The sequence below is a fragment of the Plutella xylostella genome, chromosome 5 (genome assembly GCF_932276165.1).
Source record: "Plutella xylostella chromosome 5, ilPluXylo3.1, whole genome shotgun sequence".
Classification (NCBI taxonomy): domain Eukaryota; kingdom Metazoa; phylum Arthropoda; class Insecta; order Lepidoptera; family Plutellidae; genus Plutella; species Plutella xylostella.
The window spans coordinates 1,788,118-1,806,800 of record NC_063985.1 but is presented as its reverse complement, the minus strand read 5'-3'; the positions used below and the strand labels follow the sequence as shown (position 1 = coordinate 1,806,800).

The window sequence follows — 18,683 nt, the reverse complement described above, 5'->3', positions numbered from 1 at the left end:
CGAGCTTCCATTTTTCTATGCATAAATTTAGGTCATTAGTTGCCGCGTGACGCCAAGAAAAACACACATAATGCGAAAAAAACAAACCTCAAATCAAACAGTTGGGTATGTTGATACAAGCTATTATGTATCCTACAATAAACTACCTCTACAGAACTGGGATAGTAACATACCACCATCATTACAAGTAGCAAAATATGATGATGCATTTCTGCGTATCACTGGGCCACTGGGAAATTATGATTTATTGTATCGAGCTGGATATTGCTTAAGTATTTCATACTTATATCCTAACCTAAGGTGAACCCCACATTGATGTGAGACAATAAGCGTACTATCTTTTAAACCGCGATAAAAACTATATATACCTAACTTATAAATCATATTCAAGTTTCGTAGGTCCGTCATCGCCCACTGTTGGACACTGCTGTCAACACACTGTCTTCGGCCTTCCTCATCAAAGGTCCAGCGGGCCTGAGGGCGTCCCACGATACTCTTGCCTGACACAAACACAAACATCAAAAATCCTCGACATAACCAACAGTATAACTGGCACGTTAGGGGCCGTCCATTAATCACGTGAGGTCGTTTTTCCCATTTTTTGACCCCCCCCCCCCTCCCCCCTGGTGATATTTGGTGAGGTTTCGCATCAAACCCCCCCCCCCCCCCCCTGGATCACGTGTATTTTTTTGGAAGCCTATGTAAAGGCTATTTTTATTATTTGACTACAAAAAATATAACGAAAATTGCGTTTTGAATTGAAAAACATTTCTGTATTTGCAATAAATCCTATCTACCGTTCAAATTTTTGCGCCATTCAAAATTTCGGTTCAGAAATACCTAGCCATTTTTGACAAAAAATTAATACACGTGATGTCTAACGAGGCCCCTTAAGCAGAATGTCGGACGGCGGTCACTCAGCTCATCTGCAATGTTAATTCGTCGTCGAGAACGTCCAATAATCACAACTCATCAAGCCATTGAGACATTAGCAGGCTGTTCCCGCCTGAACAGAGAATAATTACAACGATTACCTCGTTAGCTTCTGTGCAATGCTTGTAATTGTACTCAAATACTTTATAACTACCTACATACGGAAAAGTCGTGTTGTCTAATGGCAAGTTTTTATAACTTATATTACCGTTCGTTATTTTTATCTTATACTCACAATTTACTCTTTACTCTGAGGGTCGTACATACACTAATTAAATGACTAACTCGATTACTAAATTATAAAAAGGCAACAAGACACTTGACTCAAGGTATAAATACCCGAGTGTTAGTATTACTATTTGCTAATACAGGTGGCACAAAAGCAAATATTACGTCGTGACCGTTTGTAGTGTCACCCATTTAGGCAATACCTATTCGTTACTAAGATACAAGGTGGATTGCCATATTTTGTTCCATTACGTTCAGCGAGTCTTGTTCATTTACCATCCCTATAGCTGCAAAAAAGTTGTGCGCGTGTATCGATTTATGCATCCGATAAATATTATCTTCCTTACGGTAATAATTCTCTTCGTGTACAATATTGTAGCTTCATAATACTTATGAGTGGGCACTGGACAGCGAAAAACATCGCCTAAGAGCATCATATGCTGTCAGGCTCATGAAAAAAACTCACTCTTTTATGTCTCTTACTTTCCTATCTATGTAATGTGTAAATGTAACATTTGGAAACGGGTTCAATTATTCACTAATTACGATTATAAAAGGCGTGCGTTGGGCTTTTGTTTAAATATATTTTGCCCATATTGGAAGCGGAATCAGCGGACAGATCATCGACGCAGGTAGCGGGCATGTGTTCAGGCAACTTATTGACAAATTTTGCTGCTATCGCTTTCAAACTAACAGCTATATAGCCTACATTAGGATTATACTGGATTGTAGGAGGAATTACGAGTTATTTACTTCTTTGTTTCAGCACCGAGAAGCATTACACTTGCTCATTTTATTATTTTAATTTTTTAAATCTTTTATTTACTATTTTTTGTGGTGTTTCTGTGTGCGTGAAATAAATGTACTTATTTTCTTTCTTTCTTCTATCTACTGTATCTATGGGGAACAAAAATGCACAAAAATTATCACTGCCAGATTCAAAGCCATAGAGATAGCAGGAAAAGCAGACAATGAGCCTCTGCATCCGTATAAGCAAGAGGCTGACTCAGAGTGTGTTGTCCGCAATGTGACTCATCTACATTGTCGAGAGGTTATAGGTATAGAGGTACGTATTGAACAATGTATCTTGGAGGTAGAAGGACACAGTTTTTGCCTTTTTACAATATACGTGACCGTGAAAAACGCGGAAAACTTGGTTACAATCACGATCGATCGTAAATCCTTGATTCTAACAGCAAACTGAGAAAGGGCCAGAACATACATACAAACTATTACTTACTCGTACAAAACAAGTATTCAGCCCCTGCGTAGGTAAAACAGGCACAAGGCCTAGATCTAATCAGCCATTCCATTCTAATACCCTAACACATTAGCACATGGTAGATAGCGACAATGACTAACATTCTTATCTAAAACTTTTGAAGGCTCTATCCGACTAATGGCTGCACCACTTACACACATCGTTTTGGTGATGGTGACATGACATGTGCGTAAAACCATATGTAATATTAATCATCATCTTCCCAAAATGCTGACTCATATTAAGTTGCGCACTGTCGTCGGTAGTTGGTCGCTCTAGCTTACGAAAAACTAAATTTCGAAACACCGGCACCTTGGTTGATTGGCTGAAAACGGCTCTATATCGTTGTAGTAGGCGTACCGATTGGATAAGAGCTGTTGTTGTTGTCGTTAGTTTTTTGTCATGATAGAGTAACCTTCCAGTAAGGAATGTTACCATTTCGTATTTTTTCATAAATTATTTAGTTTTCAAATATCGAAAAAAAATTACGCCTCTAAATGTAGGTAAAACACATAAGTACTCTTAATATTTCTTACTATTACGGTGTTCAGAGGTACTGTATAAACTTGTGTCGAAAATCCAGAGACCACAAGATCATTTCCACATTGACAACGTTCGATTTAGTATCGTGAGAGCGAAAACTGTAATCGGATACATTACAAGGCCCTACGCGGCGCCCTTGATATTTATTTAATTCGAATACCGAGAAAAGAAAATTTCCAACAGAGCGGCACTTTTCCTGGCCTTAGGTAAAGGCATTTGCTTGCGAAACGACCATGCGTGAAGGACCTATTTGATAACATTTACTTGGATGATCAAAGGAGTCATATAGGATATCTCTCTCTAGCTAGACCGAGACACACAAAATTACATGTAACAGGCAGTACATTTTCGACCTAATAACTGTAATTTACTTTTGATTTACTTTAAGGAATACATAGAAAGACACATATTATTTAAAGATTGAAAGAAAAAGAGTTTTCGTACCCCGAAGCTACGTAAGTTAATAGCCTGAACATGGACGATTTAACCGTATCATCGGTCAACTAACCAAACACCCAACATCAAAATTTTAACACAATCATTCAGAAGTCCGTATTAAGTTTTAGAAAACGACAATGTACCTGCGAGCCACAATCTCCGGCCAAGGTCGACACTCTCTGAATGACGGAAGGTCGCTTGCTTGCGACACCCGCTGACCGACCGCTGTCGATTGTCCCATGGGTTAATACCATCATCATCATCTGGGCATTATTACCCTGATTACACCTACCGAGCAGAGTGGAGATACAGTATCATCGGCCAATGCACGGCTAGAAATTGAACGGGTGCTCGGCCGAGGATACCGACCCGCCACTCTACTCGGTAGGTGTAATCAGGGTATTAGCGACTAACACTAATTTCACTAGCCAATAATGTATTGCGGTGACAAAAGTCAAAACTGAATCCAGGTCTTATGTTTGTCACCGATACGGTTAGAAGATCACCATTTAAGTATCGTCCACTGCTGGACACAGGTAAATTCAAAGGAGCAGCGCAACAGTTAGACCATGACCTTCCTTATTCAATTAATACTGGGTTCCTGCGTAAGGTCGTCGGTCCAGCGGGCTGGAAGCAGGCTTTAGGCGCTCGCTGCTTAGCATTATTTGTCTTAACTTGTTATTTCGAGCCGAGTCAGTACAGTTACAAACAAAACTTCACTTGTCGGTTGTTGGTAATCAAATCAAATGCTCCTGCGTGTTCTGGGTATGTAATGCAGTGGGTTTGGGTCATAGCATGCGCACGCATTCTGGGTACGTGCGTGACTGTTCCGGGTTTCGAGACCTTCCAGGCGTTTTTTTTAAATGTATTAACAACAGTTGTCGCTACATGGTTTTGTTATCGACGTAGATAAAGGTCACTATATCGAGATTCGCCATAAATACGTTGTAACATACATTAAACTGTACATCTGTACTTAATTCTATTTTGCTCAAAATTAGAATATTATGGTCCCTTAAACCCATTAGGCTTTACATTGCGTGTGCAACGCAAACTTAGATAGTTTCAAAAATGTGCGTGAACAGCAAAACAAAAGGTGACCTTGTTCCAACTCTTCCAACATGGTTATACACGTATAATAACATAATAATCCATTGTCATTGTTCGCGTCTAATCCGACGATTGTCATGAGAGCACTGATAGTAAAATTAGGTCAACGAGAAAATTGCCAGTCGGAAACTCAATTATGGGCGTCTCATTGTTGCATCAAACAATGGCAGAGATGCTTCTGCGAATCTGCACAAACCTCTGATGTCACACAGAGTGAGGAGCATTGTTTACGTATTGTCATAGGCTTGAGTTGAGGTTGATACGATTAGCTGCACACCCACCAGTTGCTAGCCTCGGCGAGGAATAAGTTTCCTAGAACGCGATCCAATGCTCGGTCTGTATGGACGTGCCTTCGAGGACGACCATACATACTGAGCATTGGTTAACGAAATAGCCCGAGTAAATTTTGCTACTTATAAGTACTTTTACAATAGGAAATTTCCCTTTTAACCCCCGACGCAAACAGAAAGGTGTTATAATTTAACAAACCTACTCATTGTCACCGATGGTTGAGAATGTACGCTATGCTGGCGGTTCCTAGGCAATCGTGTCCTCATACTAACTGCCAATGATGAAGCTATGACGCAGACAATTTAATATTTACTACAAAAAACAATAGACTATCATAACACTCGTAAAGCGAGAGAGAAAAGGCGGAAAAAATTATAAGCAAGAAGAATTCTAGCCATCACAAACACTTCCTTCATCTCAGAAGTAAAGTGTACTACAATCATATCTTGTTGCAATTTTGTCTTCTCGTTTCTCGAACTAGTGCCGTTAGAAAGTAGTACACATGACAAGCTTCGAGATTATACTTCTAAAACGGAACATTGTCAATCAATGATGATTCAATCAAGACCAATCCGATGGCCGCCTCGAGGTTAGGCTAAAGCTTTTGTGACAATTTCATGAACAGGTATGTAAATCAAACGTGGATAGTAAAAATATGATGAAACAGGCAATTTCTTTCTATTACCCGAAGCGACGAAGTAGAAGTAGGGTAATTTAATAAAATGAAAATACGCACAAAGTAAACAAGTGTATCATAATCATAAATACAATAAACTATACAATGCATCTGCTTTTATCCAAGAATCGATACATTAATTCGATTATTTATCAGCGAGGAAACATATCTCAGAGTAAGTAAATAGCTGCTCGAGAAATCTTACAGAATCGGCCGAGATTGAAAGAGGAGGTTCGATTGAAAACCAGCGCGTATCGTTTTGTTTATGTGAATTATGTGCTATTGGATCCTGCCCGGTTTATTTATTGCGCAGTGCGCGATCCACGAAGGAGCCTTTTAGATTTATATGCGGTAAACTCATATAACTATATAGGTACTTACTTAATCTAATGGAGCCAAAAAGTTAATCCTAAAATATTATTAAGATTGATGTGCTACTTCCTACAAAAAGTGACTGAAGTGATGGTGTATTGACAACATGAACAACTGCTGACTTCAGATTATATTGACTCCCCAAATTATAAGAGTGAAAATCAAAGCTTTGGAATCATGGCATTCAGAATAGTCCGCTGCGCCTACGCCTCGCCGGCAGTCGCCGCCGCACCCAAATATGGAGTTACTTTAGCTTCACAAAAAACGAACGCACGAGAGTAGTCATGCCATCGGGACGTTTAATGCAACGAGATATTAGTCATGGTTAGCGCAGCAGCGCTCCTTATCTAATTTTTTTGTAAGATAGAGTGACCCCCGTAGAGAGTGATGTGCCATATGACACTGCGCAGGCGCAACGCATGACGTAACAAGCAGTGGACCATGAGGAAAAAGGACAAAATTACACTGTACCTATTCGAGGTGAGCTCTCCAGTCCTCTTTGTCTATGGGTAAATATCAACTCTACCTATGAAAGGCCTACGTACTATGGGTATCTGAAAATTACGGGTATCCGTCCTGCATTTACTTAATTATGTACTGTATGTTACATTTTCTGTTTGAGACTGATACTGTAGGTACTTCTACCTACATATAAACTATGCTAATAGTGTTCAAGGAAATCAATACATTACGCTCCTAGTGCAATATGAATTACAAGACATAATAAGGTCAGAATGATAAATAATTATTGGGATAACATGATCATGATCAGAAACATTATTTCAGAGTTGCATGAAGTTTTGAATCTATCTTTATATTTCAAATTAAAAACAAGTAGGTACCTAGGTATAGGTTTTTTGTAAGAAGGACTATATATTCAGCAGTGGACGATTCGGGGATGATGATAATGATGATGATCTAGAAATAATTAGTTTTGTAGGATCTGGACCTGGATCAAGGACCGATGCATGACGCATGATAGGTGGAAGATAAAGATACAAGTTGCCTTGAAGTCAGACATAAATATATTGTTAAAAATCCAGTAGACAACACCGTAATAAAAATACAGATATTTTCATTAAGTACCTAAGTACTTATTTATTTATTTAACTCTTTATTGTACAAATATCACAAATAAAAGTACAAAGGGTGGACTTAATGCTAAAAGCATTTTCTACCAGTCAATCCGCAGGATGTGCAGGAAAAAATAGGTATGTACTTAGGTACTTCAAGTATAAAACATTGTTTGGGTTTCCACTCAAAATTGCCCTCTACGGTGTAAGTACCTACGAGTACCTATACTACATTATAATATTATCATTATCATAAAGTAGCCAGATAAAGTAGGCCGTTATTTTTTGTTTCGTAACATACATTATAGATGTCAGAGTGAAATAAGTAGAGCAGTCATTTACTTCTGGCATCAGTTCAATGTCCTGTCTTTTACATTGAAGAGGCAATGACTCTTAGCCAATATTATGTATGGTTTATATACAAAAAAAACAGTTTACGACTATACTTATTTTACCTTGAGTGAATACGACGCAAAGTAACAGGCATATCAATGACATGTGTTATGTGTTGTGTGAAAAATGCAATTTCAGCAAGTGGTAAAATAAGTATGTTAATTCAATATGTTGAACCGTATAATATATTTTAAAGATTTTCTTTCGTGCTGGACAACACACACTATTTTACCCATAAGTCTTACACCTATTGAATTTTAATTAAACGTTGTTATTTTATATTCAGGAATAGTCCACCACGCTGGCCTAGTGCGGGTTGGTGGACCCCAACACAAGCAAGTTTGCGCTTAGAGAGTTGTCGGGTAAGTGGGCAACCATACCTATATAAACCCTTCCTTTAATGGAAGGAGACCCGTGCCCCAGCAGTGGGAAGTGATGGGTCGGATGATGATGATATTTTATATTATTGTTTGTTATTGACATCGAATCAAAGATTTTCATCCTTTTTTTTAGACAGTATATTTACCATTTTTTTTACCACAGAACAATAGTTTACTTGTGAGAAATGTAGAGATAGGGAACTCCAATAACTAACGTTATTATAAAAGAAAGCTTCTTATAGAGTTGTAGTTGCACATAAAACATCACCGCAGAGGAAGCAATTATGTTACTGGGTGAACTGGTACACGCCTAATAACGTAGGTACTACTAGGTTCACATTGGAAAATCTATTATTACTATGCGTAAGTATTATTACTGCCATATATGTACAGGGTGTTTTTGTGACTGCAACTGAAAGAAGTTACAAAGGGAGAAAAGGCGTCTTACAAAAAGTGAAAATCTAAAATTGAGGTACATTTCTGCACTGAAAGTCACTGAAGTCTCTTGTTTATTGTTTTAATCGGAGACTAACCTTGAATAACCTTTAGGGAACTGGGCGTTAGAGTACAAAGAATATTACTCGCACAAATGTAGCAACAAGGAAACTCATTAAACATAAATGAACAGGTAATTCCAGCAAATGATTAAAACTACAAATTTATTTTACATCGCCACGCCACGATTAATTAAATTGTACAAAATATGATTATCATTCAATTACGTTTCATCGTAAAAATAAAACTGTAAAGCAACTTTCTAAAGGCAGGTGGATATTGAAAAGATAATAATACTATTAGGTATATATACTAAAAAATTGGCCCATTGGTATTTTTACATGAGTATTATACATAAATATCCATTTATACTTAAAAACTTTCGCATTTATGTCTAAATATTATGATTATTTATGATTTACATCATCAAGATTTCAACAAAATAAACCGAAAGTACACGTCCCCAATATAAAAGAAAAGTTGAGAAATATGAAGTTCCTATGCTACTTACCTAAGCTTTTTTGAACAACTAACTTTTTCTGCTCAAGTCCTGGACAAAGTTAAAGTGAAATTTTCTTCTTCAGTTAAAAAGTTTTCCTTTTTATGATCTAAAATCAGCAAATGTATTCTGGCCAAAGTGACGTTTATTGGAAATAATAATAAAAAGTATAAACGCATTATCATACGTTAACAAACTCATGATTGAAACCAAAATTGCCAATGTAATGGATTATTTGAGTAAGTATATGGTGATGGTAATTCTAAGCAGTCTTATCATTATCATGTAAACAACGAAATCATAATAATACAAATAATTAAAATGTACTATCTACTTAAAATCGTAACTTTCATCCGAAGCACTCAACAATATTTTCTTGCTACACCGAAACTTTTCATACAAAACGAAATCCCGGTGCGCAATTTACATAAATTTTCACTTTCCTCGAATACAATTTGAGCAGTATAAATTAAATATGATTTAATTTAATGCCTTTTCATAATATAACGAGGAAAATGAGCAACTTTGGGATTTGTAAATCCGCTGAAGATAATATAATAAGTAATACCATTTGCGACAAATAGAATTACAAATCAAGATCTAAAGAATAATTTACTGTTGTAGAGGTGGAAAGGTAGTTAGACTAGTTGAATGGATGCCTGTCGTGGTGCGATTTATTTCCGAAACCACAAATAAAGGACCGCCAATACCGACGAAATTCAAATAGAAACAGCTTTATGTAGTGTAGCGATACCTTTAACCCTTTCCCAAATAACAATAAAAACTAACCTCGGTTTTCACATCCAAATTCAATCCTTATCACTTTTAGAATTATCAAAGTAATCACAAACACACACAAAAAACAGTTTTTCTTTTCAATCCATTCACAACTGTTAGCAGTTATTTGACGCCGGGTACCAGGCGCGCAGAGACGTGCAGCGGTGTGGCTCCACCGCGCGTCGGATCAACACTGGAGCCGGCCGGCCTAGCCAACTGAATGCTCCTGTGAAGCCATGGGCTACCGAGCCAAAACCGTCTCTATAGGATTGCCATAAGAGTGTGAAGGAAACAAAGGCTTAGCCGGAGGGTGAGGTGGATGCTGCGTGGGTTGAGTGCCTATCTATGTACTGTACTGAGGTAATAGAATACACAGCTTATTTAGCGGTATGGCTAAGCGATTTGAGTATCAAGTATCTAGATAATCCGAGCCGAGTCATAATATGGAAAGGTAAACGCAGCTATATTTAGTAAGAATACAAATGAAAGCGTCCTTATAATCTAGAATCTAGAAATATGGATATTTCGATTTAGAATTATAGCAAAGCTAAAATGGGGCTAGCTTCCAGATTTTTTTTTATTACTTATCGTATTATTTTCAATGACCTGATTTTTAACCGACTTCAAAAAAAGGAGGAGGTTCTCAATTCGTCGGGATCTTTTTTTTTTTTTTATATTTTTTTTTATGTATGTTCACCGATTACTCCGCCGTTTATGAACCGATTTTGAAAATTCTTTTTTTGTTGTATTGGGTTGAGCTCCCAGGTGGTCCCATTTTTTTTTCAGAATTTTATCTCACCCCCAAGGGTGGGTAAAGGGGTAAAAACAGGGTATGAATTTCCATTTTGGGCACATATTAACCGATTCTAATGAAATTAAGAACGTAAATATAGTTCTTATAACAAAAAAATATGATGGTGACCTTGAGCTGATCTGATGATGGAAACGGAAGGCAGTCAGGGGAACTCCTCAACGGTATATAGCAACTACTTCGTGTTTAGGCTTGAATGATTCGTATTGATTAGTAGGACTTTTTGGTATCATTTGCACCTTACTTTTGATTGAAAATTATTACAAATAAACTAAAAACTATTAAATAAAATAATAATTAAAAAAATAAAAAAACCGACTTCAAAAAACCACTAAAATGTAAGAAATAATTTAAGGTTTACACAAATTCTACTCGTATGAGACAGTACAAATATACCTAAGCAGGAACTGTTCTTTTTTGAAGTTGGTGCCATATTTCTTCAGATTACTTTGTCACCGCACCAACATCAAAAAAGAACAGTTCCTGCTTAGGTATATTTGTACTGTCTCATACGAGTAGAATTTGTGTAAACCTTAAATTATTTCTTACATTTTAGTGGTTTTTTGAAGTCGGTTTTTTCACATTTTGAATACTTACTAATTTCAAAGAATAATCATGCATTAATTTGATTTTTCTAAGAAATATGTCCAACTTATTCGCATATTATTTTTGTGAATTAAATATATGTCAAGAATCTTAAAATGAGGCCAACTTCTAAAATGACAACTCTACAAAGACATAAAAACTTGATTGAACAAAGAAGCGACAATGCTAGTTGGATCGGTAGGTACCAAATAAAGTTTCTAAGTAGATACTTGAATAGTAATTAAAGTAATTATATTGCGAGTGCTAAGTCACTAAGTGGTCAGTGGAAAGATAACATAGCAATTATAATCATTATCACTCACGCCACTTTGTTAAACCTAGTACCTACCTCAGTACTTAACCGATATTGATATACTGAATCTAAACAAAATAGACGTAGTTAGGCATTTTCCCAATTTGTAACAAGATGTACTCCATGCAAAAGAAAATTATAATGCCTATTTTTAATCATGTTTATTTGAGAAGATTTACATAGTGTTGCAAAAAAGTCTTTGATATGTTTCTCATCAAAACAGGACGGCCTTAGAACTGCATAAAATCCGCGAATTATACAAACACATGTAAAATGTATTAATAGCTGTCGCTAAAACTTAGTATTTACATACTTCCTACAACGCTCTCCGCTCCTGGTACTCCAGGCATTGTAGCCGCGGCGTGACCTAACCGAAGTCTAGACCGGACGGGTTAGGCTAGACTGAGCTCTGCGCTGTGATTGGTCGGCGGCGAGTCTAGCTCGCAGCTAGGTTCATCGACTTCTGCGGCTGCTCTGTGCTCCTGGTACAAATGTCTGTGTCGCCGGCGCGTGGAAAGGTCAGTTCGACCAGTTTTTTTTAATAGCACATGCATTTTAGTTATAAAAAGATTAGCTGTTTGATTACGGCTTTCAATGTTATTCGGTATTATTAAATTTATGATTTGTGCGAGTACGGCGTGTAGAGTTATTATTACAATTATTTGTATTCGATATGGTATCGCATTTATCTGGATAATAATGTGTTTGGTGAATGAGTACAGCGAATAATATGTGAATGTTAAATGTTTAATATGTATTGCGATAATTAATATACTGAAAGTCTTTATTGGTGATCTATGACACCACCGATTATTTATCTAAATAAAAGCTGAAATTGATGCTTTCGGGAGAGTGTTGATAGAATGATCCAACCGATATACTATACCTATCGTATTCACATTTTATTTAGGATTAGTTAAACGTATTTAATAATATTGAATTTGCGATAAAACTGATTGGTTTAATGATTTCTTAATTACTATTTTTACTTTTACACAATTCCGTCAAATGAACATCGATCCAATTGTATTAATTACGAAGCGGTTTCGCTCCACTGACTGGTTTGCACAAACTGTTGCAACTGATAAATGGTTTCGTTCCGTGGAGCGATACTTCCATACCAGGTTCATATATAAACAAATCATTTACAAACATACTTAAACCTTAACATTTACCTAATAAACATAATATTATAGGTAGGTACTATACTTTTCGATGAGGGATGATGAATTCATCATCACAATGTCAACATTATTTTTCAAGTAAAAAGTCTTCTTCTTATCGTGTCGTGGCAAAAGCTAGAGGCGGTCTAAGGTTTTCCGTTTTATGTTCAACCTAATGTGTGGTACATTTTTGGTAATTCAAAATAAGAGCTCAATGGTAGAAAAAATCAAAATCAAAATTTTGCTGATTTTCAAATTTCAATCTTTATTATACAAATATTACAATATAAAAGTACATACAAAGGGTAAAATTCAGGCACGAAATAAACTTTTTTTTTCTACATACAGTATATTTTTTCGAGTGTAACTTGTTCGTAAAAGCGCTCTATGCCTTCTTTTTTATTTATTTACGGAAGTATCAAAACGAAGCTTTTCCAGACTCAAGACGGTATGTATTTCATACAACATTTTAAATTATTGTTAGCGATATAATCTTATGATCGAAGGCGATAATCGTATACATAAGCGATTATGTAAGATAAATAAAATGAAGATGATTAAAGTTTACAGTATAAGAGTACTCGCAACTCGTACCGCACGGCCTCAGAAATAAATCGATTTTTGTGCAGGCACGTGTTTGAATCGATTCAGCATCGATTATTTCGAAACACTTCAAGAGACACACGTAGCGAGGGCATCAAAGGTCACCACCACTTTTATAGTGTTGACAGTCTGGATTCGCTTATGACGGTGGATAGTTAAGGGAAAGGGACTTTCACTTACGAAAAACAAAGTTTTGGAGAGCTTTTGCCTAATCACGTCTCTATCTCGGTGTATTAAACGTATCGACAAGTCTTATTTGTTCGTTTTTGTCAAGATAGAGTAGCCCACAAGGAAATTAGAACCTTGCATTCTAGTTGGGTAGGAGTTCAGTCGCCTTTGATGTTGAGTCCCAAGAAGTGAAGGGGATGTGGGAGATAACTCGATACGTAGCGTAGGTACACCTTTGAACGAATATGGACTTGAGTTCAAAATGAAGTTCTTGAACTTCTTGATATTTTGGGCAATCAATTCTATCAATCAGTAAGCAAAATTCGAGAATAGTTATAAAATCCAAATTTGCTAGCACTTATTTTGATTTATTCACATACAAAATTATGAATAAAGCTTTCATGACTTTTCATGTATTTATTAGGTAAGTATTTGTAATACATCACTGTCTATACTTTAGAGCACAGATTAGGGTTAATTGCCAAGTATCCCATCACATCACACGCGATAATTTATCACAGTCTCAGCAAAATATAACGAATATATAGCAGCCATCACAGATATATATGACGGCAATACGCCCGTGAGAGTAACCCAGTCTCTCACAGAGCTTATTTAAACAGGCGCGTGTGACAAAATATATAATCCTTACGTGAACCGTATGCTGATCAACTTGATCAAGTTATTGGCGAAAGGAGAGCGCATGGAAAAACTTGTATAGCAAACATACTGCCGGTTTCACACGCGAGAACGTCAAGATACACAGAACTTTATTTATTTATTATTTATTTATTTATCTTTACATACACCACCATTACAGTTGAGGCACCAATGCGACAGTGTAGTAGCTATTAGCTTTTTTTTTCTATCGGCCTCCGTCGAGAACAGACGTACATGGCAAATAAATCATAATTAAATAATCGCTTGCAAAATAGTGACCTAGATTTGTTAAATGTGTTTAAAATATTGATAGTTAAAAAAATGTATCTGACATAAGTGCACTATAGACAGTAAAATGAGTGCATCGACGCCTCGCAGCCCGCCAGCGGCGCCTGCAGCAGCGCCCCCCGCGCCCCCCGCGCCGCCCGCGACGAGCCCACGCAGGGAATGTGCCCAGATACTGTCCACTCCGGAGATCCAGGACTACATGAACAGGATTGACTGTTGTTTAAACGCTATCTGTACTATTGCTACCGAGGGAAAACTAAATACCGACCAAAAAATTAGAATCCACAATTTATGCCGGAAAGTAGGAAGTGAGACCTCACATATAGCGGTTCTGTACCAGGCTTTGGGGCAGAACACTAGACAAGCCTATACCGCTCTGGATGCAGTTCAAGATAAAAATAACCTGTCCCAAAAACTTGAAGATCTTAAGTGCATTATAAGTGAAGCCCCAAAATCTCATCCCGGAACCTCCACCTTCGCCGATATCCTGAAAAAAGGACCATTGCCCCATATCCAGCCCAACCACTCAAGTTCGGTAGCTATCTACCCTAGTGACAGAAATAAATCAAGTGAAGACACTAAGTCACTAGTCCAGAAAATTATTAGCCCCAATGACATGAAGCTGCATGTCACGGGGTTACGAAAGACGAGAAATGGAGGTGTCATCATCAGTACCGACACTAAGGAGGATATCGAGAAATTGAAACAGTCGAAGCAGTTGACGACCTCTGGTCTTACCATCGATGAGCCCCATAAACGCAACCCCAGAGTTGCTATCATCGGAGTTCCTGTGAAGATGCAGGACTCAGAAGTCTTCAACTACCTCTACCACCAAAACCTCGCCGACAAACTCCAGGATACTACTCAAGCGTCCTTTATGAACAGCATTAAATTAAGTCATAAATCTGGTATGAGAGATGCTAAGACCTGCAATTTTATCGTCGAAGTTCCAGCACTGATACGCAGCGCCCTCATAGCCCAAGGAAGAGTATTTCTTAACTGGTCATCCTGCCCTGTGAAAGATTTCACAATTGTGACCAGGTGCTACAAGTGCCAGCAGTATGGCCACGCGGCCAAGTCGTGCCGGGAGACGGTCGCTACGTGCGGCCACTGCGGGGAGAGAGACCACGTGCAGAGCGATTGCACCAAAAAAGCTGAGCCGCCAAAATGTGCTACCTGCCTCCACTTCAACAAGCCCTGCAATCACAAGACGGGAGATGCCGAATGCCCAGCTAAGCTTATAGCCCAGAAACGGTACATTGCGTCAATTAATTATGAAGACGTCTAAAGGCGCCTCTTACTAAGTAGTCTAATTTGAACTTATTCATGTATAATATTATGTATGTACTTATCTTAATTAAATGAACTAGATTAATTCTACATAAGTAATAGAACACACGGAACTGTCCTACTAACCATAATAATAAACTCGTACCTAAGCTAATTTACACGTAAACAATGTATCAAACTAAATAGACTTGAGAAAGAATTTTAGTATGTACTTAATACCTATCGATCTTGACCCAGTTTACTAATAAATGATGATGCGGTCACCTCTGCACGTTGTACATATTATACAATTATTCAGCAATTTTACTTCTACTTTGCACATTCCTGTTACATAATTTTGCCTTGTTTAAACTTATTCATAATATTAAGATGTTTAGTTACTAAGATTATTTAATTAGATGCTTAAGTTTCTCTATGTAACTTTTTAATCTGAAACACAGGAAAAACTCTGTTATTTCCTAGTTCAGAGCAGTATTTCACCTACCTTTAGATTTAAGAGTTGACCTATTTTTAAAATATGTATTACCTATAGTTATCTGAATAAATTTATTCTTATTCTTATTCTTATTCTTATTTAAATACAAGTAACAATCCAATATAAAGATACTTACTAAAATTATATCTACAGATACAACTTAAACAACTTATTTACTATTTACAAAGGACTATAACTAATTAGATACAAGGCCACCCTTGAAAATTCATTCAGTGAACATGCGAACACATCAATCGTGTCATTAACTTATGGAATGCAGCGCTGCGATTGGCTAAATTACCTTTGAATAGGACTTTAAGTTTATGGTAAGTAGATGTATACATACAAGTGAGAAACTGGGCTATTATAGCAGTCAGTCACAGTAGAGCATTCAATTCACTTTTTATTTTAATATGGAATCATTTAATTGCATATGTTACGTAAGATGAGATACATTAAGTGATGTTGAAAGTGATTGTTTATCTTTAATGACATGTATGCAATAATGCACTGTAGGTAGAGGTGTATTGCCATAATCTCTATCCTTGACAGGCGAGTTGGAGATCAAATTATCGATAGTTAAAAGTTTTAACTATCGATAATTTGATAAATGAAATAGTATAGTTTTAACTTAAAACTATACTATTGGTAAATTAAGGAATTAAATTCAAATGCACATTCGTACAATTAGACAAGAGGGGTAAAGATATAGATAACATAAATACCGTGTACAAAGTTAAAATAACGCTAGAACAGGGTCAACCTAACTGCTCTAATAGTTATGAAATTGTAAATCGAATTCATCATTAGGGAACCACTATAAACAACGGAGTTAACCGCAATGTAGTTAATTACATTTCGCAACTATTTATTTGTAATTAAAAACTAAATAGTATAATTACTTAATTTGAATGTTTTAATGAAGATAACTGTTTTTTTCGGATAGGGGCATACGATTTTGGAATTGCCATAAAATTACCAAACTTTTTAAGTATATTTATTTATTTATTTATTTATAGACACTTTATTGTATACACAAAACAAAGACAAAAACATGAAGACAGAAAAAGTAAGAAGTACACAAAGGCGGGCTTATTGCCAAGAAGCAATTTCTTCCAGCCAACCCTTGGTTGGTGGAATGTATATTACTTTTTTCAGTTCATTTGGAGCAAGCTGAAGATCACCTCATCAGTCATCAGACTGTGATCAGTTTATGACAACAATAAATATACACTTACCTCTTTACGAGTTAGCTACGTTGCGATGTTCCTTTCCTTCCCTTTCGAAGCCCTCAACTGATGTACCTACTTGATCTGAAACCAATGAAACCATTTTTTAGGCCCTGTTTCACAATGCCTGGTTAGTGGCTACCTGTGAGATAACATACATGCTGTCACTCTCTGTTATTATTATTTTGACAATGACAGCATGTATTTTATCTCACAGGTAGCCACTAACCAGACATTGTGGAACAGAGCTTAAATTTACTTTACCATGGCTAAACAGTAAAACCTCGCGTGAAGCGTTTTTGGCAAACGCGCATTTCGTGAAAGTTTGTCACGAGTCCGCTGTGAAGCATCACAGACTCACAGCACAATGGCGCATCACGATCGCACGACAGACATGACCGGCCATCTCTAGTCGGGGGGTTACTTTAGCTCCCTGGTACTCAGCCTTTTTTTTAAGGGTTACAAAAACTTTAAAGTAGTGTCGCTGGGCAAAAGCAAAAAAAATATGTTTTTATAACTATTATAAAGCGATGTAAACTATCGAATAAAATGTAAAAAAAACACATGCATATTCCCTATTATCTCTCATGGCACGCGGGCCACTGATAAAGGCGCGGCGGGCCGCAGGATGAGTATAGCTGCTCTAGCTTGAAATAAAAACTAACGAACGAGACCAGTCATGAAATCGGTGAGGTTAACGAGATACAATCGTGGTTAGCGCAGCAGCTATCGATAACTTCGTACTTTGAATACTCGACGAAAAAGAGGGGTGTTATAAGTTTAAGGTGTCTCTATATCTATGTGAGTGTATCTGTCTGCAGTAGCGTAGCGACAAAACGGCTGAACCGATTCTTGATTTGTATTTTTGCGGTCATGGTTAATCTTATCCCGAGTGTTCTCAGCCATATTTTATCAAAATCGGATTAGCCGTTCAAAAGTTATGCGACGTTGATGTTGAATGTCGGGGGTTTTCACGTTGTTTAAGTTATGTAAGCTAGAGTGTAGTTTTTCGTAGCCCCTCTATCGCGGACACAATTATCCTAAAACTTTGGACCCGGCACTGTCCTTAACTCCTGTATAGTTTCTTTCTTGAATAGTTTCTCTCCTCCGAGGTAGTCTGGAAGAAATTACTCTTAGTAATAAGGCCGCCATTTGTACCGTCTATATTGTACATTTCCTTGTGTAATTTATGTTTGTGTGTGCAATAAAGAATTATCTATCTATCTATCTCCTGCGCCAGAAGACTCAAATTTAAACCACAATATTCAGTGCTTAAATGGGCTTCTCTTGTACCTCAAAGCTTAACTGTTACGAGCGATTACATCTGAATAGACTATTCATAAGTCTAAGAATACCTTCGTGACGAGATCGTCTGTCTGTAAATGACTTACGTTATCCAAAATAAACACTGCTATTTAACCTACGTTGATACTAAAGGCAACTGGTATATTACTAAATGCAAGCTGAAGTGACAGTGGGCTGGTCATATCTGCCGAAGAACCAATAACCGTTGGGGTAGACGAGTTCTCGAGTGGAGACCACGAACAGGCAAACGCAGCGTGGGACGCCCTCCTGCCCGCTGGACTGATGACCTTAGGCGGGTGACAGGTAGTGGTTGGATGAGGAAGG

At 37.2% G+C, this 18,683-nt stretch overlaps 1 protein-coding gene across 3 annotated transcripts in view; it reads right to left on the bottom strand.

The window, feature by feature from the left end:
- Window positions 1-17,151, bottom strand: part of LOC105390213 — an 83,237-nt gene extending 66,086 nt beyond the window's left edge. Inside the window, exon 1 of one of the 3 annotated variants that reach the window (XM_048633351.1) lies at window positions 17,064-17,151. The gene's annotated coding sequence lies outside the window, so the exon portion shown is untranslated. Of the gene's footprint in view, window positions 1-9,481; window positions 9,677-17,063 lie in introns of those variants that run through there. The other 2 variants (XM_048633349.1, XM_048633350.1) reach the window with 2 other exon arrangements.
- Window positions 17,152-18,683: the final 1,532 nt, after the last annotated feature.